The following is a 25,351-nucleotide window of genomic DNA, read 5'->3' on the forward strand; positions in this document are numbered from 1 at the left end:
CTCTAATACAAAGAGTTCCGATCCTCTGGTTGACGTTTTCCACATCAACTCAATATATGTATGTATATTAAATTTAGCCTTTTCGGTCGAGTTAATATCACATACCTATACACATCTCATTTGAAGATATAATATAATTTTAGCTGCCGCGAACTAATATTTAACAATTAAACTGAGTCTAAGGTTATGGCCTTCAATATAAGTCAAGAAGATACTAAATTTGTTTTACCACCACCTGAAGGAATTTCCTGGGCTTTGATTCTTGAAAGTTGCTAGAGTATAACGGGTTACACCCGAACTTAGCCCTTCCTTACTTTTTTATTATTTTTATTATAAGGTAAGACTCGCCCATTAAGGCGAGTGAGTCAATACAATTAATTTTAATCGTAATTGCAGTACTAGTATTGCAGTATGTTATTCTGTTTTAGTTATTGTTCTTTCCCATACTGCAGGGAAATTTGCTCTACATGTTGCTGTTACCAACTAACTATTCCCCCGCTACAAGAGGATAAATGCACGTATTGCTTGAGAAAAATACGTTTAGTATGATTATTTTTGCAATGTAAACTTTGCTCTTACGGCGCTTGTTAGTACTATAGGCTAATAGGATGATAAGTAAAACCAATGGTAAAGTCGTAAGCTAAAAACCATTGCGACAACTGCTTTTCCTGCTCCTAGGTCGTCAAGTTGAGAAATTGAGAAAGTAGCGCTCCAGGATACGCACTTACTGTCTTTCGCCAATTAGCGTATGTAATTTCATTAATGGTAACATTCCAATTAAACTTCAACATAAATATTTCCTGTAAACTTACTGATAAAAAATTGAAACCATTGTAAAGTTTTGAAAAATTTTTGGTTCTTATCGTCTCACTGATTGCTTTCAAGTATTCAAGTGCTTTCGTTCACCTAACCGTTGTTTGTAATTTTAAACTAATTGAGATAGATGTATATCTAATTGATATGAAGACGAGTTTGATTCCGGATAGCTGTCTGTCCGGCCAGCGATACTTGATTAAAAGGTAAGATGTCTGAATGAAACTTCCATAGCGCTCTGAGTAGATTGGTATTGCAGATGGGGTGAAAAATTTATAATTGAGCTACAAATTAATATAAAAAACTGTAATTTTGTATGGTATAGATTATTTTAAAAGTGGGAAACCTGCCTATAGGTTAAATGTACACATCTCACCATTAAATCTATATAAACCAAACATCCTGAAAATCAATATTTCTAGTACCCTCTTATACAATATTAAAATTATCAACTAAATTCATTCAAAGTTTCATTGGTGTATATTATTCATTAATAACGTGAATAATAACACTGTAAAGCACTAGGGTATTCCAAAATCAATTTTTTTGATGAGGGGAGACTAAGTCTTAAGGAAAAAAGCAGTGTAGCCTGTTTTTCAGAGTTAGCATCCAAAATCGAAATATATGCCTTCAAAGTTCCGAATTGAATATACATCAAGCATCACTATTAACTATGGTTTGTAAATTACATAATCTTCCTTTTCCTCCTGTTTCAATGATCATACTACAAAAGATCAAAGTTTAATGTGTAAATTACATAATCTACCTTGTCCTCTTATTTCAATGATTTTTAACATTTTTCTGTCAATACTATGATGATGCTACAAGAGATCTAAGTTTAATCTTCGAAAAACATGTTTTTTCGTGTATATCCCTGCCAGCCAAAAGTGATTAAAAAACTAGTGAAAAACTATGTTTTCCAACCCTTAAACTGGTTAACCTTTGGCGTCGTGACAATCTGCACTACTTTCTCCTTATACGTACGTACAAGTATATGGTACGAGTGATCATGCATCCTATGCACTTATTCAGCAGTGTCATACAAAAAATATATAGCTGAACTGCTGTAATTTCCCTAATCGTCAACTGACGAAGTATTGCATTTTCGGATTCCTAATAAAAAATATTGTTAAAATTTTAAACAAAATTTTGAAATTATTTATTTTTTTCTTATCAACTCAGTTACAAATATTAAAACTTCCATGCTAGATTAATAGACATATATTTTTAACATTAATATATTTAATACAAATAATTTTGCGTCCTGATAATACATTAGTTTATCGATTTATAAAAAAGTAAGAATCTTTTTGATGATGTCCGCATTTACGGCCATCATTTCATTATTGACACTTTCACTTGCTCTCATGGCTAAACTCAAAAACCGAAAACGTACCTTGGGAGTTTTTAGCATTTTTTAAAAATCAGTGCTAGACTAGTGTTCCAAAATTTCGATAATTTTTTCGAAGCATCATGACAAGCAAGTGATTCATAGAATCTGAAAATGCTTTCAAAAAAAAATTTATTCTTATACATTCAAGCATAAATGTTTACATTTAGGTACATCATCATGGCTAAACCACAAGTCACAATCAATTTCGATTAGCGGTTTTGAATGTAGCTGCGTAGGAATGGCTCGAAGACCTGAGTTTTTCCCAGTAAATCTTCAATTTAGCGTAAAACTGTTGAACCTTTTATGTAGGGCACTGGAGAAAGCATTGTCTGATCCACAGTTGGATAGATGAACTACTTTATTTATACTAAAAAATATATTAATTAATAAAATATATATTTACGAAATTACACATAGTTTTCTCAACTTACTTTCCTTGTGTGTTTTACAAACGCAAGTGACTTGTTGCATTTGCTATTTTCCGTTTTGGGATGTGTCTATTGACATTAATGACAAATATGACAAAAATTATATAGCAAGTTTTGTTTTTTTGGGAAATTCGAAATTGGTTAAAAAAGGAATGTCCCTAAAATATGCGTTGCTGTAAGTGCTTGAAGAAGAAATGTGTAATTGTGTTAAACCTCCGGAGAAAGTGGTTAGTCGTGGCTTGCAGGGATGTAAAACTATTTACAAATAATGTTGGTTGAAGATTCATAAGTTATTTTCGTTTAAATAAGGAAGCGTTTTATTTTCTGCTAAATAATAAAGAAGGAACATTTCCACAAACGTGTGTGAGGAGCTGTCTGTTTCTTTATGACCAGTAGATTAAAAACCAAATTACTGAAGAAGATCAAAACATTTCAAAGATTGCCTTATACGTAAAAATAATGGTTGGTTGGCATCATTTTACCATGAAAAGAATTGCAATATCTATTATCGAAGTATTTTATTATTTATGAGAATTTTAAGCTTTTTGAATACCGGTTTATGGTGCAAATCACGACGCTTTCGTTTTTAATCTGAACGATTAAAAGGGCATTTGCTAAACAAAGCAATATTTGGTTCTTAGGTAAGACTAGTTACTGTATTTATTACAAAATAATACGCTTCTCTCACCTGATTTTGAAACAATGCCAACTTTTTTATTTCTAATAACTCTTTGTATATAATACAATTTAATAATCTTTTTACTAATCTGTGTTTCGTATAGATTGGCAAGAAGCCCCATCCTTTTCCTTTCCACATAATTTTTCCTCCTCGCTTGTGCTCGTTGCATTGAAGTGGGACGGTCTGTCACTACCGGTATATTGGACAAGAGCAAAACTTCTACGAGCCTTTGTGGTGGTATACATTATTAAACAAGTAAGGAAGCGCTAAGTTCGGGTGTAACCGAACCTTTTGTTCTCTTGCAACTTTCAAGAATTAAAGTCCAGTAAATTCCTTCAGGTGGTGGTAAAACAAATTTGGTATCTTCTTGATTTATATTGAAGGCCATAACCTTAGACTCAGTTTTATTGTTAAATATTAGTTCGCGGCAGCTAAAAATTTTATTATATCTTCAAATGAGATGTGATATTAACTCGACCGAAAAGACTAAATTTAATATACATATATTGAGTTGATGTGGAAAACGTCAACCAGAGGATCGGAACTCTTTGTATTAGAGATATAAGGTTTTGACCAAGGTTAATTCAGCTCCAAACTACATAGCGTTTAAGAAAACTTGTCCAATTAATTTCATTAAAATATCACATTTTGACCAACCTGAATGGTATAAAGTCCGCTGGAAAGACGGAAGTCATTATATGTGGTATACTGGGGACATCGAACGACATATTTGGTATACAACTTGATAGAATAGCGAAAATTATAATAAGCAGTATATGGGAGTTGAGGGTGGTATTGACCCGATTGGTTGGCAACTAAGTAATTGCGGATTTTTTTTTTTAAATCTAAGACAATTTTTTCATGGAACTAAATAATTTTATTCGGTAGTGTATTGCCCATTTTGATCAATAACCTTTTGCCATCTTTCAGGCACCATCATAATCCCACGTTCATAAACTTCTTAACAAAAAACTGAATCAGGTACGATTTGACAACATCATCATTATTGAAATTTTTACCATTCAAGGAGGTTTGTAAAGATCGAAACAAAAAGTAATCCGATGGTGCAAGGTCAGGACTATATGGTGAATGTGGCAAAACAGCCCAACCAAGCTCCAATAATTTTTGCCGAGTGACCAAAGATGTATGTGGCCTTGCATTGTCATGATGGAATACATCATCTTTTCGATTTATCAATTCGGGCCGCTTTTCTTCAACTGCATTGTTTAATTTCGTTAGTTGTTCAATGTAGACAACAGAGTTGATCGTTCGGTTGGGTGGTAAGAGTTCAAAGTAGACAATTCTTTTATAATCCCACCAAACTGATAACAAAACCTTCTTTTGATGAATAACAGCTTTTGATGTTGTTTGAGCTGGTTTACCTAGCCTGCTCCACGATCTTTTCCGCATTTGTCATCGCCAGTTATCATTCGTTTTAAAAATGGAACCCATGTATCGAGTTTTTGAACATAGCCAAGTTGTTGTAAGTGATTTTCAATACATGTATGTGATACCTGAAGCTTCTCTGCAATCTCATAATTTTGACACTGCCGTTCTTTTATGGCTTCGTCGCCATAAACAGCACATAACTTTTTGTGAGCTTGCGATGCGTTTTTCCTTTTGCGAAAATAAAAAAGAAAAATATGACGAAAATGTTCCTTTTGATCTTCCATTTTTCAACGAACGCCAACTATCAAATAACAAAATGTGTTTTACATTTAAACTACCCCAGCAAACCTAAAAATCAACTGAGGCCATTTATGAGTGAAATCCTTAGTTGCCAACCCAATATTTTTGCCAATTTAACAAACTATTAACATGCCACAGACTAATAAAGTGCTCCCAGGGTTCTATTCAGCTCCCTCATATACCATCACCAATCATATGGAATAAAGTCAGTCGGCTGTTCGAAAATCCTGATATTAGTTTTGGTCAGGTTTTCGCCCAATTTTATCCATTTTAGGCACAAAAATACACTGCTATGAGTAAAACACGCTTTCTTATTTTTCTTGAGATAACTAATATATCGGCCAGAATATGTGGTATAAAGTCACCCGGAAGTTCGAATAATTAAAGTCTCTGACTTGTTTATTTAATTGAGTTTTAATCAATACTGTTATATAGGGAGTGGGGGTGGTTATCATCTGATTTAAACTATTTTCAGACTAGCGGTAGAGGCGTCAAAATGATTTATCCTGTGAAAATTTAAGCGATATAGCTCAGGAATCTCACTCCACACGACGACACCACTACACTCAAGATTCGAGAACACCACACGCGATGACACACACATGCAACTAACAAAAAGAACTGGATCATCGCACTCAACTCATTCGAGTGCGACAATGATCCTGCGCGCTACTTTATTTGTTTTAAAATTTTGGTACGGTTCTTGGATTGGATTCTCGCCGCCGCGTTCATCTAAATCCATTTTTTAATAACTATACCGAAATAAAAACGTCATCATTTTAAATATACACGTTTTTGTTAGTGACGTTATGGAATTATTCACAAAATTAAACAAATATTTTTATTTTATAATTTAGTATGAATAACACGGTGCTATCCCCATAAAATTGGGTATACAAATAGTCATGGTGCTTCGAGCCTCACAGAAAAGCACTATTGGATTTGAAATAAATCTTAAAAACAAAAGCGAAACAAAAGTGTTGTGACAAAAAAGAAGTGCAGTGAGACAAAAAGTGGTGTTGCAAAGAAAAAAATACACATACTTATATGGTACATCCGCATATTTGGTGCCTGGACCCATTTTCGACAAGTTTTGGGCATTAGATTAAATACTTTGGGGGCACTTTTTGTGCAAAGTTTTACGCTAATAACCGCAGTGATGTTTGATTTGTATTGTTTAAAGTGAAGGAATCATATATAATTTAAAAGTTTGTTATATATGAAGTAGGCGTAACCTCACACACCAAATTTGGTTGTAGATAGTCTTGTAGTTCCTTAGATATAGATTTCACCTTAAAGATTCCATAAAGCCCTCTCCTTCCAACCTGGCTGTGAATGTTTGTGACTCTTTTATTCACTGAGTTATCGCACTTATAGTAATTTTCAACATAACCGTTATATGGGGAGTGGGCGTGGTTATAATTTGATTTTCCCCATTTTCAAAGTGTATAAAGAAATGTTAAACATACATCTTCTCAGCGAGTTAGGTTGAGATCGCCTCAGTGATTCGGGAGATATTTACATTTAGCCATTTAGAAAGCAAGGCCACACCCACTGTTTAAAAATGTTTAGCCTACAAGTGCCCCTTACCACTGCGATCCCTTGCAACAAATTACAGTTTTGTATCTTAATTTAGGGCTTAGTTAATATAATATAAAGCTATTTTGGAAATAATATTTTTTAACCATAGATTCACATTCCTAATGATTATTTTCGAATATCGGCTTTTTTGGGCTTGACACTACACCATGTGCAATAATTTCGCAGAATATATCAGGTATACCTCAAATATACTAAAATGTTTACTTACTTTAATCACGTCGATGCAAATACATTTTAGTTTGCTTTTCAAATATTGCCTTGACTTACTTATATGATGGTTAATATTATTCTTGATACCCATGTTGTTCGCTAGCACTTACTTATTGTATAAGGAAATAAAACATAAAACGTATTCTATTATATGTTTATACTCTTGCAACATGTTGCTACAGAGTATAACAGCTTTGCTCACCTAACGGTTGTTTATAACACATAAACTAATCGAGATAGCTATAGAGTTATATAATATATATACTATATAAATGATCAGAATAACGAGACGCGTTAAATTCTGGATGTCTGTCTGTCTGTCCGGACCATTGCCACGGCCCACGAACCTCCATTAATCGAAAACCTGAAAGAATAACACGAAATTAAGATATAAACTTATCATTTGGTAAAGACAATTGCATTGGGGAGGATACTCTATTGTTGAAAAAACTTTTGAAAAGAGGGCATGGCCCAATAAGTTTAATGTATATATCTCCTAAACCATTTAAGCTATATTATCCAAATTTGCACCGATAAAATATTGTTGACTCTTCCTTTGACAGTGTGAAATTGTATGAAATCGGATGATAACCCCCCCCACACCCCATATAACGGGTTTTGATAAAAACTATTAAAAGTAAAATAAGTCAATAACTACATGCGTCTGAGACATTAAATTTTACATTCGAAATGGTGCAAGGGGATTTTATAGAAGCCGGTGTCAGAATTGGAGAATGGGCGTGGACCGCCCACATTTACGTGAAATCACATATCTCCGAAACTACTCAACTAATTTCTATAAATTTGACACATAGGACTATTTTAACATTCCCATATTACAGTGCGAAATCGGACTACAACCACGCTTACTTATAAAGCACAATTTTAAATACCATATGATACTTACACTTTCCAGTATAAAAATCAAGCACTGAAGAATACATGTGTCGGGACAAAACTTTGCACAAAGAGGGCTTTTGGGGTATACCATGTCAAGTCTAAAAATTGTCAAAATCGAACAATGACTGTTCACGCCCTCAGTTACCGAATACGGGGACCCCAGTGCCTGGTGCTAACCTTATACCGGAAATAACGATTAATCTATGAGATTTCGAACTTCCGGTTTACTTTATATCGCATATATCAGCCAATATGTGAGCTGTTTTAATAAAATTAATTAAATATTATATTTTTCTTATAATGGTGCATCTTTGTGTCTAAAATGAGTAAAATCGGGTGAAAACGTATGTAAGATATCTTAGCAAAATTATGTGCACGTATAATATTGGATCTACTATAGGTTAATGCCGAAAATATGTGAATTTAGTCTACGAATGACTCTAACTCCCAAATACTACATATATTGATTTTCGTTATTCTAACAAACGTTATGCTGAACATGTTGTTCAATGAGTTATATATTATATTAATAAAATTGCTTAAAAATGTGCTCTCAAGTACACCCAAACAATTTAAGACTCATTATTCCACGAAATCGTAAATGGATTACAATCAAATTTGTTATTTTATTAAGTTATATTATAGGTCAGAGACTCACTTAGTTTTTTTACTATATTTTACTTTTTTTCATTTTGTAATGAGATATATGGGATATAAACTCAACTGAAGAAGCTAAATTTAATATAATGAGTTGCTGTGAAAACGTCAACTAGCGCGATCGCAATTCATTATTGTAAAGATATAAGGTTTAGACCAAAGTCTAGACCTATTTGTTTAATATTCACACACAATTTTTAAAAAAACTTGTCCATTTAATTTCATATAAATATTACATTCTGACCAACCTGAACGGTTTAAAGTCAGATGAAAAAACGGAAGTCATTATACTGGAGGTATTGAACGACATATTGTATTTGGCATAAAACTTGTTAGTGAAACGAAAATTATTATACAATGTATGCAGTATATGGGAGTGGGGGTAGTATTGACCTGATGTTATCTGTTTGGATGATATGATTTCTAAGTGCCGTTTCGGCCATTTTTAACATGTCATGACCTGTAATTATATTTTATTGTACTCAGCCATGTTTGCAATTTCATAATTGAAAGATATACGCAAGAACAACGTTTACAAATTATTAAATTTAATTATCAAAATAATCGTTCTCCAATTGCAACTTTTCGTGCGCTTTTGCCATCTCCGATGAGGCTCATTTTCATCTGAGCGCTGCGGTAAATAAAGAAAACTGTCGATGTCATGAACAACCATTACATTCACTTAAATTGACAGTTTGGTGTGGTGTTTGGTCTGGTGGAATCATCGGTTCGTTCTTCTTTCGAAATAAAGCTGGTGACACCGTTACTGTGAATTAAGAGCGGCATACATCAATGATAACCAATTTTTTATGGACGAAATTGGAAGTAGTTGCTTGACAACATCCGGTTCCAATAAGACGGAACTAAGTGCTACACAGCACGTGCAACAACCGAATTATTGCGAGAAAAGTTTGGAAATTTAATAATTTTAAGAAATTGTGACATTGAATGGCTTCTAAAAATATGTGATTTAACACCATTAGATTACTTCTTGTGGGGTTATTTGAAGTCATATAGGCAGTCAGGCAATTAACCATCTCTCTTAAAGCTTTAGGAGTCAATATTGAACGTGCTATTTATGACATACGACTTGATTTAGTGAAAAAAGTACTCGAAAATTAAGTTCATCGAATTCGTTCTTACAAAAGAAGTCATGGAGGCCATTTGAATGATATTATATTCAGAATTTAATTGTATCGATTGTATTGTACTTCATATAAAATAAAAAACTTGATTTTCCTTAACAATTAGTAGGTGCTTTTTAACTTCCCGCTAAGAAAATGGAAAATTTTCTAAAAATCGGGAAGATATTGGTTTCACCCCATTTTGCAAAAATCGAGTTCTCAACAGATCTCGACGTTCTGAGGGTCGAGGAAGCTTCCCCGAACATTTCTACGATGATGTCCGTATGCCTGTATGTATGTGTGGATGTATGTGTGTGTGTGTGGATGTATGTGACCCTCTTATAACTATTAAACTGCTCAACCGATTTGAATAAACTAAACGGCATTCCAAAGGGTTTCATTGCACTTGAATTTCGTGTAAGTTTGGACCCAATCGGACCAGTAGATTTCAAGAAATCTCAAAAATACAAATTTTGAAAAATCGTCCAAACGACTTGACCGATCGACACCAAAAACTAATCAGTTCTAAACCTTGAAGAAACACATCGTTTGCCGCAAACCGGGTCGAAATCGGTTGATTTACTTGCTAGATATCGAAAACGAAAAATTTCGAAGAGCTCAAAAGCAGTGAAAAAAGCGAAATTTGAACGTTAGCGTATGAAATTAGAGGGAAGTTGCAGGGATGGCCCTTGAGGCCAACCGTTTTCCACATTTTTTTAAATTATATTACTCTTATTGAAAAACCCTGTATTAACTTGCCACAAACTAATAAAATGCTCCCAGGTTTCTTTCAGATACCTCACATACCATCACCAATCATATGAAGTAAGGTCAGTCGGCTGTTCGAAAATCCTGATATTAGTTTTGGTCAGGCTTTCGCCCAATTTTATCTATTTTAGGCACAAACATACACTGCTATGAGTAAAACACGCTTTCTTATTTTCTTTGAGATAACTAATATATCGGCCAATATATGTGGTATAGTCACCCGGTAGTTCGAATATCTTTATTTTAGGCATACGGGGGCTAAGTGAAGTATTGACCCGATTCAACACATATTTTACATACAGACATACTAGTATCAAGAAAGGATCCTCTCTGAAATTCAATTACATGTATATCTCACACATTGACCTATATTTTCATAAAAAAGTCAACTATAGTTACTAGTGTTCACATATTCGGTACGTAGGGCCTTCCACAGTTTGGGTTCGATTTGCACAATTTTTGGTCATTAGGTGGCATATTTTGAAAGCACCATTCGTGCAAAGTTTTATTCCGATATATTAACTGCTTCTTGATTTGTATACCGGAAAGTGAGGGAATCAGATGGAATTTATAATTGTGCTAGAGGTCCCCGTCCACGCGTTGTTGTGGCTAAGGTATATATAATATATTATATAAAGTTGAAAATGATTAATACTATTGTAAATTCCTTCGATTTGTTATTAAACACAAATAAAAATAAAATATAATATGTTGATTGTTTTATTTTATTAACTTTATATTCAAGTATGAAACAAATGAGTAATTTTCAAAGTTGTTAGTACATAACGTTTGAAATAATGAAAGAGGTTTATCGTTCTTAATTTTTAACAATAATATTTATAGTTTTTAATTATAAACATTTTCAAATTCAATAAATTAAGCTCTATTTGTATCGAACGTTCTGACAGTATCATTCGAAAACGAGGTAAGAGGACCATTTCTCCATTAAATTTGCCAGTCAAAATAGTTGCTACAATAATATCTAATATTGATTTTCGAAGTTGTACCGTTGCATAATTGAGGTGAATTGAAATAGCTCTGAATAATTTTCAACCAAAGATTATGTGATGTCATTCCGAATATATCTAGACAATTTACGTTTTCATTCACATTAACAACAGTAGCGAATTATTTAAAATAGACGATTCTATGCTATCTCCTCACCAATTTAAAGCCAAATCGGTTAAGCCGTTCATAAGTTATAAATATTGTAGCTAACACTTCATTTCGAGCTTCGCGTTGCTCATCAGTTTGATTTGCTCTTATATATCTTTGACTTGCAGTATTTCGAGTTCTGCAGCCTTTGTGAAATTTTTAAAAACGAAAATCCAACTTAAAATAAAAAATTACTCCCTTATATTTTCTGTTTAACCGTGTATACCAAATTTTAATATTGTGTAGTCATGAAAAGTTACCAAAAATCGATATTAAGCTGCGAACTTACCGTGATTAACAAACACTTATTAGCAAACAACAAACTTCTTAGTCTTTAAAACAAAACAAACTTTATCAAAAACTTAATAAAATTATAGTTAGCGCTATGTTAGGTTATGTGTGTCAGATTACCACAGATTACTTAATAGGATATGCGAAGTTTGTATACTGAGTTCTGAAATATAACTCATAGTATACATATTTTATTATTATTAAATACTTACATTTAAATGAAATCATCACTGGTATTATTAATATTACCGTCAAAGTCGGTACATTTAATTGTGGCGAGTAATTTTCAAAAATTCGTAAATTAGTGCGATAATTTAATTAGTTAACCACATTTCCGAACAAACGATGCTCTTTCAATATAGTCTATGGCTGTGAATGACGATGACATTCGTTACGCGCGTTTTTTAAAATATGCAATTTTAGATGTATTTTTTCAATCTTGCTGAGATATTTTCTTACTATTTTTATTTTTTTTCCGTAAGAACCTTCTATAGAGTATTAGAAAACCACAAAAAAAAACAGTCAAATCGGTCTAGCCGTTCTCAAGTTATGGCGTGACAACGGGAAACGGGTTTAATTTATATATAGGTATATAGATATTTCGCAAACCATATAGGCTATATTACCAAATTTTCAGAAAACAAATTTCTTCAATACATTTTACCACATTATGAAAATAGGTAAACTACTGAAAGTGCGATAATTCACTAACTAAACATGTCAGAAACATTAAATATTACACATAAAATGGTACGATCGAGCACCGCCCACCTTTGGGTGAACACCTATATCTAAGAAAATATTAGACCCTTTTCATGCCTAGTGCGAAAATGAGCGAAATCGATCTACAAACACGACTACTGCCAATATAACACAAGTTTATATTCCTTCTGATTCTTTAAAATTGAAATATGAACCAATGAATATATCGGGATACAACTTTGCATAAATAGTGCCCTTAAAGTTTGCCAACTCAAGTCTAAAAAAAATCGGACCATAACTTTTCAGGCCACCAGGTACCGAAAATATCGGTGAATGTGTAAGATATAGAATAAAAATTCGAGGAGAATCCTTTCTAATAACAATAGGTCAGTGTGTCAGCTTTTCGAACTTGCGGCAGACTTACTATCGCATATATCGGCCAATAGTTAGTTATCGTAATAAAATTGAGCAAATATGTTTTTCTAATAACGGTACATTCTTTTACCTAAAACATAAAATCGGCAGAAAACTTGCCCTAGCCCTCATATAACAAATATCGCGATTTTCGAGCATCCGGCTGACTTTACTCCATATATATTGGTGTTGGTGATGGTATGTGAGGTAGCCTGGGAGCATTTTATTAGTCCGTGGCATGTTAATAGTATGTGGAATTGGCAAAAATAGATAAAATTCTGTCAATACCACCCTCAACTCCCATATACTGCTTACAATAATTTTTGCTTTTCTATCAAGTTGTATGCCAAATATGTCGTTCGATGCCCCCAGTATACCACATATAATGACTTTCGTCTTTCCAGCGGACTTTATAAAATTCAGGTTGGTCAAAATGTCATATTTTAATGAAATTAAATGAACAAGTTTTCTTAAAAATTATGTGGTTTGGAGCTGAATTAATCTTGGTCAAAACCTTATATCTCTAATACAAAGAGTTCCGATCCTCTGGTTGACGTTTTCCACATCAACTCAATATATGTATGTATATTAAATTTAGCCTTTTCGGTCGAGTTAATATCACATACCTATACACATCTCATTTGAAGATATAATATAATTTTAGCTGCCGCGAACTAATATTTAACAATTAAACTGAGTCTAAGGTTATGGCCTTCAATATAAGTCAAGAAGATACTAAATTTGTTTTACACCACCTGAAGGAATTTCCTGGGCTTTGATTCTTGAAAGTTGCTAGAGTATAACGGGTTACACCCGAACTTAGCCCTTCCTTACTTTTTTATTATTTTTATTATAAGGTAAGACTCGCCCATTAAGGCGAGTGAGTCAATACAATTAATTTTAATCGTAATTGCAGTACTAGTATTGCAGTATGTTATTCTGTTTTAGTTATTGTTCTTTCCCATACTGCAGGGAAATTTGCTCTACATGTTGCTGTTACCAACTAACTATTCCCCCGCTACAAGAGGATAAATGCACGTATTGCTTGAGAAAAATACGTTTAGTATGATTATTTTTGCAATGTAAACTTTGCTCTTACGGCGCTTGTTAGTACTATAGGCTAATAGGATGATAAGTAAAACCAATGGTAAAGTCGTAAGCTAAAAACCATTGCGACAACTGCTTTTCCTGCTCCTAGTTCGTCAAGTTGAGAAATTGAGAAAGTAGCGCTCCAGGATACGCACTTACTGTCTTTCGCCAATTAGCGTATGTAATTTCATTAATGGTAACATTCCAATTAAACTTCAACATAAATATTTCCTGTAAACTTACTGATAAAAAATTGAAACCATTGTAAAGTTTTGAAAAATTTTTGGTTCTTATCGTCTCACTGATTGCTTTCAAGTATTCAAGTGCTTTCGTTCACCTAACCGTTGTTTGTAATTTTAAACTAATTGAGATAGATGTATATCTAATTGATATGAAGACGAGTTTGATTCCGGATAGCTGTCTGTCCGGCCAGCGATACTTGATTAAAAGGTAAGATGTCTGAATGAAACTTCCATAGCGCTCTGAGTAGATTGGTATTGCAGATGGGGTGAAAAATTTATAATTGAGCTACAAATTAATATAAAAAACTGTAATTTTGTATGGTATAGATTATTTTAAAAGTGGGAAACCTGCCTATAGGTTAAATGTACACATCTCACCATTAAATCTATATAAACCAAACATCCTGAAAATCAATATTTCTAGTACCCTCTTATACAATATTAAAATTATCAACTAAATTCATTCAAAGTTTCATTGGTGTATATTATTCATTAATAACGTGAATAATAACACTGTAAAGCACTAGGGTATTCCAAAATCAATTTTTTTGATGAGGGGAGACTAAGTCTTAAGGAAAAAAGCAGTGTAGCCTGTTTTTCAGAGTTAGCATCCAAAATCGAAATATATGCCTTCAAAGTTCCGAATTGAATATACATCAAGCATCACTATTAACTATGGTTTGTAAATTACATAATCTTCCTTTTCCTCCTGTTTCAATGATCATACTACAAAAGATCAAAGTTTAATGTGTAAATTACATAATCTACCTTGTCCTCTTATTTCAATGATTTTTAACATTTTTCTGTCAATACTATGATGATGCTACAAGAGATCTAAGTTTAATCTTCGAAAAACATGTTTTTTCGTGTATATCCCTGCCAGCCAAAAGTGATTAAAAAACTAGTGAAAAACTATGTTTTCCAACCCTTAAACTGGTTAACCTTTGGCGTCGTGACAATCTGCACTACTTTCTCCTTATACGTACGTACAAGTATATGGTACGAGTGATCATGCATCCTATGCACTTATTCAGCAGTGTCATACAAAAAATATATAGCTGAACTGCTGTAATTTCCCTAATCGTCAACTGACGAAGTATTGCATTTTCGGATTCCTAATAAAAAATATTGTTAAAATTTTAAACAAAATTTTGAAATTATTTATTTTTTTCTTATCAACTCAGTTACAAATATTAAAACTTCCATGCTAGATTAATAGACATATATTTTTAACATTAATATATTTAATACAAATAATTTTGCGTCCTGATAATACATTAGTTTATCGATTTATAAAAAAGTAAGAATCTTTTTGATGATGTCCGCATTTACGGCCATCATTTCATTATTGACACTTTCACTTGCTCTCATGGCTAAACTCAAAAACCGAAAACGTACCTTGGGAGTTTTTAGCATTTTTTAAAAATCAGTGCTAGACTAGTGTTCCAAAATTTCGATAATTTTTTCGAAGCATCATGACAAGCAAGTGATTCATCGAATCTGAAAATGCTTTCAAAAAAAAATTTATTCTTATACATTCAAGCATAAATGTTTACATTTAGGTACATCATCATGGCTAAACCACAAGTCACAATCAATTTCGATTAGCGGTTTTGAATGTAGCTGCGTAGGAATGGCTCGAAGACCTGAGTTTTTCCCAGTAAATCTTCAATTTAGCGTAAAACTGTTGAACCTTTTATGTAGGGCACTGGAGAAAGCATTGTCTGATCCACAGTTGGATAGATGAACTACTTTATTTATACTAAAAAATATATTAATTAATAAAATATATATTTACGAAATTACACATAGTTTTCTCAACTTACTTTCCTTGTGTGTTTTACAAACGCAAGTGACTTGTTGCATTTGCTATTTTCCGTTTTGGGATGTGTCTATTGACATTAATGACAAATATGACAAAAATTATATAGCAAGTTTTGTTTTTTTGGGAAATTCGAAATTGGTTAAAAAAGGAATGTCCCTAAAATATGCGTTGCTGTAAGTGCTTGAAGAAGAAATGTGTAATTGTGTTAAACCTCCGGAGAAAGTGGTTAGTCGTGGCTTGCAGGGATGTAAAACTATTTACAAATAATGTTGGTTGAAGATTCATAAGTTATTTTCGTTTAAATAAGGAAGCGTTTTATTTTCTGCTAAATAATAAAGAAGGAACATTTCCACAAACGTGTGTGAGGAGCTGTCTGTTTCTTTATGACCAGTAGATTAAAAACCAAATTACTGAAGAAGATCAAAACATTTCAAAGATTGCCTTATACGTAAAAATAATGGTTGGTTGGCATCATTTTACCATGAAAAGAATTGCAATATCTATTATCGAAGTATTTTATTATTTATGAGAATTTTAAGCTTTTTGAATACCGGTTTATGGTGCAAATCACGACGCTTTCGTTTTTAATCTGAACGATTAAAAGGGCATTTGCTAAACAAAGCAATATTTGGTTCTTAGGTAAGACTAGTTACTGTATTTATTACAAAATAATACGCTTCTCTCACCTGATTTTGAAACAATGCCAACTTTTTTATTTCTAATAACTCTTTGTATATAATACAATTTAATAATCTTTTTACTAATCTGTGTTTCGTATAGATTGGCAAGAAGCCCCATCCTTTTCCTTTCCACATAATTTTTCCTCCTCGCTTGTGCTCGTTGCATTGAAGTGGGACGGTCTGTCACTACCGGTATATTGGACAAGAGCAAAACTTCTACGAGCCTTTGTGGTGGTATACATTATTAAACAAGTAAGGAAGAGCTAAGTTCGGGTGTAACCGAACCTTTTGTTCTCTTGCAACTTTCAAGAATTAAAGTCCAGTAAATTCCTTCAGGTGGTGGTAAAACAAATTTGGTATCTTCTTGACTTATATTGAAGGCCATAACCTTAGACTCAGTTTTATTGTTAAATATTAGTTCGCGGCAGCTAAAAATTTTATTATATCTTCAAATGAGATGTGATATTAACTCGACCGAAAAGACTAAATTTAATATACATATATTGAGTTGATGTGGAAAACGTCAACCAGAGGATCGGAACTCTTTGTATTAGAGATATAAGGTTTTGACCAAGGTTAATTCAGCTCCAAACTACATAGCGTTTAAGAAAACTTGTCCAATTAATTTCATTAAAATATCACATTTTGACCAACCTGAATGGTATAAAGTCCGCTGGAAAGACGGAAGTCATTATATGTGGTATACTGGGGACATCGAACGACATATTTGGTATACAACTTGATAGAATAGCGAAAATTATAATAAGCAGTATATGGGAGTTGAGGGTGGTATTGACCCGATTGGTTGGCAACTAAGTAATTGCGGATTTTTTTTTTTAAATCTAAGACAATTTTTTCATGGAACTAAATAATTTTATTCGGTAGTGTATTGCCCATTTTGATCAATAACCTTTTGCCATCTTTCAGGCACCATCATAATCCCACGTTCATAAACTTCTTAACAAAAAACTGAATCAGGTACGATTTGACAACATCATCATTATTGAAATTTTTACCATTCAAGGAGGTTTGTAAAGATCGAAACAAAAAGTAATCCGATGGTGCAAGGTCAGGACTATATGGTGAATGTGGCAAAACAGCCCAACCAAGCTCCAATAATTTTTGCCGAGTGACCAAAGATGTATGTGGCCTTGCATTGTCATGATGGAATACATCATCTTTTCGATTTATCAATTCGGGCCGCTTTTCTTCAACTGCATTGTTTAATTTCGTTAGTTGTTCAATGTAGACAACAGAGTTGATCGTTCGGTTGGGTGGTAAGAGTTCAAAGTAGACAATTCTTTTATAATCCCACCAAACTGATAACAAAACCTTCTTTTGATGAATAACAGCTTTTGATGTTGTTTGAGCTGGTTTACCTAGCCTGCTCCACGATCTTTTCCGCATTTGTCATCGCCAGTTATCATTCGTTTTAAAAATGGAACCCATGTATCGAGTTTTTGAACATAGCCAAGTTGTTGTAAGTGATTTTCAATACATGTATGTGATACCTGAAGCTTCTCTGCAATCTCATAATTTTGACACTGCCGTTCTTTTATGGCTTCGTCGCCATAAACAGCACATAAATAAAAAAGAAAAATATGACGAAAATGTTCCTTTTGATCTTCCATTTTTCAACGAACGCCAACTATCAAATAACAAAATGTGTTTTACATTTAAACTACCCCAGCAAACCTAAAAATCAACTGAGGCCATTTATGAGTGAAATCCTTAGTTGCCAACCCAATATTTTTGCCAATTTAACAAACTATTAACATGCCACAGACTAATAAAGTGCTCCCAGGGTTCTATTCAGCTCCCTCATATACCATCACCAATCATATGGAATAAAGTCAGTCGGCTGTTCGAAAATCCTGATATTAGTTTTGGTCAGGTTTTCGCCCAATTTTATCCATTTTAGGCACAAAAATACACTGCTATGAGTAAAACACGCTTTCTTATTTTTCTTGAGATAACTAATATATCGGCCAATATATGTGGTATAAAGTCACCCGGAAGTTCGAATAATTAAAGTCTCTGACTTGTTTATTTAATTGAGTTTTAATCAATACTGTTATATAGGGAGTGGGGGTGGTTATCATCTGATTTAAACTATTTTCAGACTAGCGGTAGAGGCGTCAAAATGATTTATCCTGTGAAAATTTAAGCGATATAGCTCAGGAATCTCACTCCACACGACGACACCACTACACTCAAGATTCGAGAACACCACACGCGATGACACACACATGCAACTAACAAAAAGAACTGGATCATGGCACTCAACTCATTCGAGTACGACAATGATCCTGCGCGCTACTTTATTTGTTTTAAATTTTGGTACGGTTCTTGGATTGGATTCTCGCCGCCGCGTTCGTCTAAATCCATTTTTTAATAACTATACCGAAATAAAAACGTCATAATTTTAAATATATACGTTTTTGTTAGTGACGTTGTGGAATTATTCACAAAATTAAACAAATATTTTTATTTTATAATTTAGTATGAATACCACGGTGCTATCCCCATAAAATTGGGTATACAAATAGTCATGGTGCTTCGAGCCTCACAGAAAAGCACTATTGGATTTGAAATAAATCTTAAAAACAAAAGCGAAACAAAAGTGTTGTGACAAAAAAGAAGTGCAGTGAGACAAAAAGTGGTGTTGCAAAGAAAAAAATACACATAGGTATATGGCACATCCGCATATTTGGTGCCTGGACCTATTTTCGACAAGTTTTGGGCATTAGATTAAATATTGTGGGGGCACTTTTTGTGCAAAGTTTTACGCTAATAACCGCAGTGATGTTTGATTTGTACTGTGTAAAGTGAAAGAATCATATATAATTTAAAAGTTTGTTATATATGAAGTAGGCGTAACCTCACACACCAAATTTGGTTGTAGATGGTCTTGTAGTTCCTGAGATATAGATTTCACCTTAAAGATTCCATAAAGCCCTCACCTTCTAACCTGGCTGTGAATGTTTGTGACTCTTTTATTCACTGAGTTATCGCACTTATAGTAATTTTCAACATAACCGTTATATGGGGAGTGGGCGTGGTTATAATTTGATTTTCCCCATTTTCAAAGTGTATAAAGAAATGTTAAACATACATCTTCTCAGCGAGTTAGGTTGAGATCGCCTCAGTGATTCGGGAGATATTTACATTTAGCCATTTAGAAAGCAAGGCCACACCCACTGTTTAAAAATGTTTAGCCTACAAGTGCCCCTTACCACTGCGATCCCTTGCAACAAATTACAGTTTTGTATCTTAATTTAGGGCTTAGTTAATATAATATAAGGCTATTTTGGAAATAATATTTTTTAACCATAGATTCACATTCCTAATGATTATTTTCGAATATCGGCTTTTTTGGGCTTGACACTACACCATGTGCAATAATTTCGCAGAATATATCAGGTATACCTCAAATATACTAAAATGTTTACTTACTTTAATCACGTCGATGCAAATATATTTTAGTTTGCTTTTCAAATATTGCCTTGACTTACTTATATGATGGTTAATATTATTCTTGATACCCATGTTGTTCGCTAGCACTTACTTATTGTATAAGGAAATAAAACATAAAACGTATTCTATTATATGTTTATACTCTTGCAAATGTTGCTACAGAGTATAACAGCTTTGCTCACCTAACGGTTGTTTATAACACATAAACTAATCGAGATAGCTATAGAGTTATATAATATATATACTATATAAATGATCAGAATAACGAGACGCGTTAAATTCTGGATGTCTGTCTGTCTGTCCGGACCATTGCCACGGCCCACGAACCTCCATTAATCGAAAACCTGAAAGAATAACACGAAATTAAGATATAAACTTATCATTTGGTAAAGACAATTGCATTGGGGAGGATACTCTATTGTTGAAAAAACTTTTGAAAAGAGGGCATGGCCCAATAAGTTTAATGTATATATCTCCTAAACCATTTAAGCTATATTATCCAAATTTGCACCGATAAAATATTGTTGACTCTTCCTTTGACAGTGTGAAATTGTATGAAATCGGATGATAACCCCCCCCACACCCCATATAACGGGTTTTGATAAAAACTATTAAAAGTAAAATAAGTCAATAACTACATGCGTCTGAGACATTAAATTTTACATTCGAAATGGTGCAAGGGGATTTTATAGAAGCCGTTGTCAGAATTGGAGAATGGGCGTGGACCGCCCACATTTACGTGAAATCACATATCTCCGAAACTACTCAACTAATTTCTATAAATTTGACACATAGGACTATTTTAACATTCCCATATTACAGTGCGAAATCGGACTACAACCACGCTTACTTATAAAGCACAATTTTAAATACCATATGATACTTACACTTTCCAGTATAAAAATCAAGCACTGAAGAATACATGTGTCGGGACAAAACTTTGCACAAAGAGGGCTTTTGGGGTATACCATGTCAAGTCTAAAAATTGTCAAAATCGAACAATGACTGTTCACGCCCTCAGTTACCGAATACGGGGACCCCAGTGCCTGGTGCTAACCTTATACCGGAAATAACGATTAATCTATGAGATTTCGAACTTCCGGTTTACTTTATATCGCATATATCAGCCAATATGTGAGCTGTTTTAATAAAATTAATTAAATATTATATTTTTCTTATAATGGTGCATCTTTGTGTCTAAAATGAGTAAAATCGGGTGAAAACGTATGTAAGATATCTTAGCAAAATTATGTGCACGTATAATATTGGATCTACTATAGGTTAATGCCGAAAATATGTGAATTTAGTCTACGAATGACTCTAACTCCCAAATACTACATATATTGATTTTCGTTATTCTAACAAACGTTATGCTGAACATGTTGTTCAATGAGTTATATATTATATTAATAAAATTGCTTAAAAATGTGCTCTCAAGTACACCCAAACAATTTAAGACTCATTATTCCACGAAATCGTAAATGGATTACAATCAAATTTGTTATTTTATTAAGTTATATTATAGGTCAGAGACTCACTTAGTTTTTTTACTATATTTTACTTTTTTTCATTTTGTAATGAGATATATGGGATATAAACTCAACTGAAGAAGCTAAATTTAATATAATGAGTTGCTGTGAAAACGTCAACTAGCGCGATCGCAATTCATTATTGTAAAGATATAAGGTTTAGACCAAAGTCTAGACCTATTTGTTTAATATTCACACACAATTTTTAAAAAAACTTGTCCATTTAATTTCATATAAATATCACATTCTGACCAACCTGAACGGTTTAAAGTCAGATGAAAAAACGGAAGTCATTATACTGGAGGTATTGAACGACATATTGTATTTGGCATAAAACTTGTTAGTGAAACGAAAATTATTATACAATGTATGCAGTATATGGGAGTGGGGGTAGTATTGACCTGATGTTATCTGTTTGGATGATATGATTTCTAAGTGCCGTTTCGGCCATTTTTAACATGTCATGACCTGTAATTATATTTTATTGTACTCAGCCATGTTTGCAATTTCATAATTGAAAGATATACGCAAGAACAACGTTTACAAATTATTAAATTTAATTATCAAAATAATCGTTCTCCAATTGCAACTTTTCGTGCGCTTTTGCCATCTCCGATGAGGCTCATTTTCATCTGAGCGCTGCGGTAAATAAAGAAAACTGTCGATGTCATGAACAACCATTACATTCACTTAAATTGACAGTTTGGTGTGGTGTTTGGTCTGGTGGAATCATCGGTTCGTTCTTCTTTCGAAATAAAGCTGGTGACACCGTTACTGTGAATTAAGAGCGGCATACATCAATGATAACCAATTTTTTATGGACGAAATTGGAAGTAGTTGCTTGACAACATCCGGTTCCAATAAGACGGAACTAAGTGCTACACAGCACGTGCAACAACCGAATTATTGCGAGAAAAGTTTGGAAATTTAATAATTTTAAGAAATTGTGACATTGAATGGCTTCTAAAAATATGTGATTTAACACCATTAGATTACTTCTTGTGGGGTTATTTGAAGTCATATAGGCAGTCAGGCAATTAACCATCTCTCTTAAAGCTTTAGGAGTCAATATTGAACGTGCTATTTATGACATACGACTTGATTTAGTGAAAAAAGTACTCGAAAATTAAGTTCATCGAATTCGTTCTTACAAAAGAAGTCATGGAGGCCATTTGAATGATATTATATTCAGAATTTAATTGTATCGATTGTATTGTACTTCATATAAAATAAAAAACTTGACTTTCCTTAACAATTAGTAGGTGCTTTTTAACTTCCCGCTAAGAAAATGGAAAATTTTCTAAAAATCGGGAAGATATTGGTTTCACCCCATTTTGCAAAAATCGAGTTCTCAACAGATCTCGACGTTCTGAGGGTCGAGGAAGCTTCCCCGAACATTTCTACGATGATGTCCGTATGCCTGTATGTATGTGTGGATGTATGTGTGTGTGTGTGGATGTATGTGACCCTCTTATAACTATTAAACTGCTCAACCGATTTGAATAAACTAAACGGCATTCCAAAGGGTTTCATTGCACTTGAATTTCGTGTAAGTTTGGACCCAATCGGACCAGTAGATTTCAAGAAATCTCAAAAATAAAAATTTTGAAAAATCGTCCAAACGACTTGACCGATCGACACCAAAAACTAATCAGTTCTAAACCTTGAAGAAACACATCGTTTGCCGCAAACCGGGTCGAAATCGGTTGATTTACTTGCTAGATATCGAAAACGAAAACTTTCGAAGAGCTCAAAAGCAGTGAAAAAAGCGAAATTTGAACGTTAGCGTATGAAATTAGAGGGAAGTTGCAGGGATGGCCCTTGAGGCCAACCGTTTTCCACATTTTTTTAAATTATATTACTCTTATTGAAAAACCCTGTATTAACTTGCCACAAACTAATAAAATGCTCCCAGGTTTCTTTCAGATACCTCACATACCATCACCAATCATATGAAGTAAGGTCAGTCGGCTGTTCGAAAATCCTGATATTAGTTTTGGTCAGGCTTTCGCCCAATTTTATCTATTTTAGGCACAAACATACACTGCTATGAGTAAAACACGCTTTCTTATTTTCTTTGAGATAACTAATATATCGGCCAATATATGTGGTATAGTCACCCGGTAGTTCGAATATCTTTATTTTAGGCATACGGGGGCTAAGTGAAGTATTGACCCGATTCAACACATATTTTACATACAGACATACTAGTATCAAGAAAGGATCCTCTCTGAAATTCAATTACATGTATATCTCACACATTGACCTATATTTTCATAAAAAAGTCAACTATAGTTACTAGTGTTCACATATTCGGTACGTAGGGCCTTCCACAGTTTGGGTTCGATTTGCACAATTTTTGGTCATTAGGTGGCATATTTTGAAAGCACCATTCGTGCAAAGTTTTATTCCGATATATTAACTGCTTCTTGATTTGTATACCGGAAAGTGAGGGAATCAGATGGAATTTGTCCACGCGTTGTTGTGGCTAAGGTATATATAATATATTATATAAAGTTGAAAATGATTAATACTATTGTAAATTCCTTCGATTTGTTATTAAACACAAATAAAAATAAAATATAATATGTTGATTGTTTTATTTTATTAATTTTATATTCAAGTATGAAACAAATGAGTAATTTTCAAAGTTGTTAGTACATAACGTTTGAAATAATGAAAGAGGTTTATCGTTCTTAATTTTTAACAATAATATTTATAGTTTTTAATTATAAACATTTTCAAATTCAATTAATTAAGCTCTATTTGTAACATACGTTCTGACAATATCATTGGAAAACGTGGTAAGAGGACCATTTCTCCATTAAATTTTCCAGTCAAAATAGTTGCTACAATAATATTTAATATTGATTTTCGAAGTTGTACCGTTGCATAATTGAGGTGAATTGAAATATCTCTGAATAATTTTCAACCAAAGATTATGTGATGTCATTCCGAATATATCTAGATAATTTACGTTTTCATTCACATTAACAACAGTAGCGAATTATTTAAAATAGACGATTCTATGCTATCTCCTCACCAATTTAAAGCCAAATCGGTTAAGCCGTTCATAAGTTATAAATATTATAGCTAACACTTCATTTCGAGCTTCGCGTTGCTCATCAGTTTCATTTGCTCTTACATACTTGTATCTTTGACTTGCAGTATTTCGAGTTCTGCGGCCTAAGTTTCTACGTCTGCTTGGTGGCAGTTTAAAAAACGAAAATTCAACTGAAAATAAAAAATTACTCCCTTATATTTTCTGTTTAACCATGTATACGAAATTTTAATATGGTTTAATCATCAAAAGTTACCAAAAATCGATAGTAAGCTGTGAACTTACCGTGATTAACAAACACTTATTAGCAAACAACAAACTTCTTAGTCTTTAAAACAAAACAAACTTTATCAAAAACTTAATAAAATTATAGTTAGCGCTATGTTAGGTTATGTGTGTCAGATTAGCACAGATTACTTAATAGGATATGCGAAGTTTGTATACTGAGTTCTGAAATATAACTCATAGTATACATATTTTATTATTATTAAATACTTACATTTAAATGAAATCATCACTGGTATTATTAATATTACCGTCAAAGTCAGTACATTTAATGGTGGCGAGTAATTTTCAAAAATTAGTAAATTAGTGCGATAATTTAATTAGTTAACCACATTTCC

At 33.1% G+C, this 25,351-nt stretch overlaps 1 protein-coding gene and 2 long non-coding RNA genes across 3 annotated transcripts in view; 1 reads left to right on the forward strand and 2 right to left on the reverse strand.

Annotated features, from left to right (window-relative positions):
- The window catches only part of Nepl16 (Neprilysin-like 16), a 1,095,435-nt gene that overhangs the window by 989,136 nt on the left and 80,948 nt on the right, over positions 1–25,351 (forward strand). The gene's annotated exons all lie outside the window — the stretch shown is intronic.
- Positions 1,995–2,732, reverse strand: LOC138858968 (uncharacterized). The gene is made up of 3 exons (XR_011398007.1): positions 2,638–2,732; positions 2,378–2,573; positions 1,995–2,320 (listed from the first exon to the last, which is right to left on the reverse strand). It is a non-coding gene; the product is annotated as an uncharacterized lncRNA (long non-coding RNA).
- LOC138858967 (uncharacterized) lies at positions 15,341–16,077 on the reverse strand. Its single transcript, XR_011398006.1, has 3 exons — positions 15,983–16,077; positions 15,723–15,918; positions 15,341–15,665 (listed from the first exon to the last, which is right to left on the reverse strand). It is a non-coding gene; the product is annotated as an uncharacterized lncRNA (long non-coding RNA).

This window comes from Bactrocera oleae, chromosome 2, assembly GCF_042242935.1.
Source record: "Bactrocera oleae isolate idBacOlea1 chromosome 2, idBacOlea1, whole genome shotgun sequence".
Taxonomy (NCBI): Eukaryota; Metazoa; Arthropoda; class Insecta; order Diptera; family Tephritidae; genus Bactrocera; species Bactrocera oleae.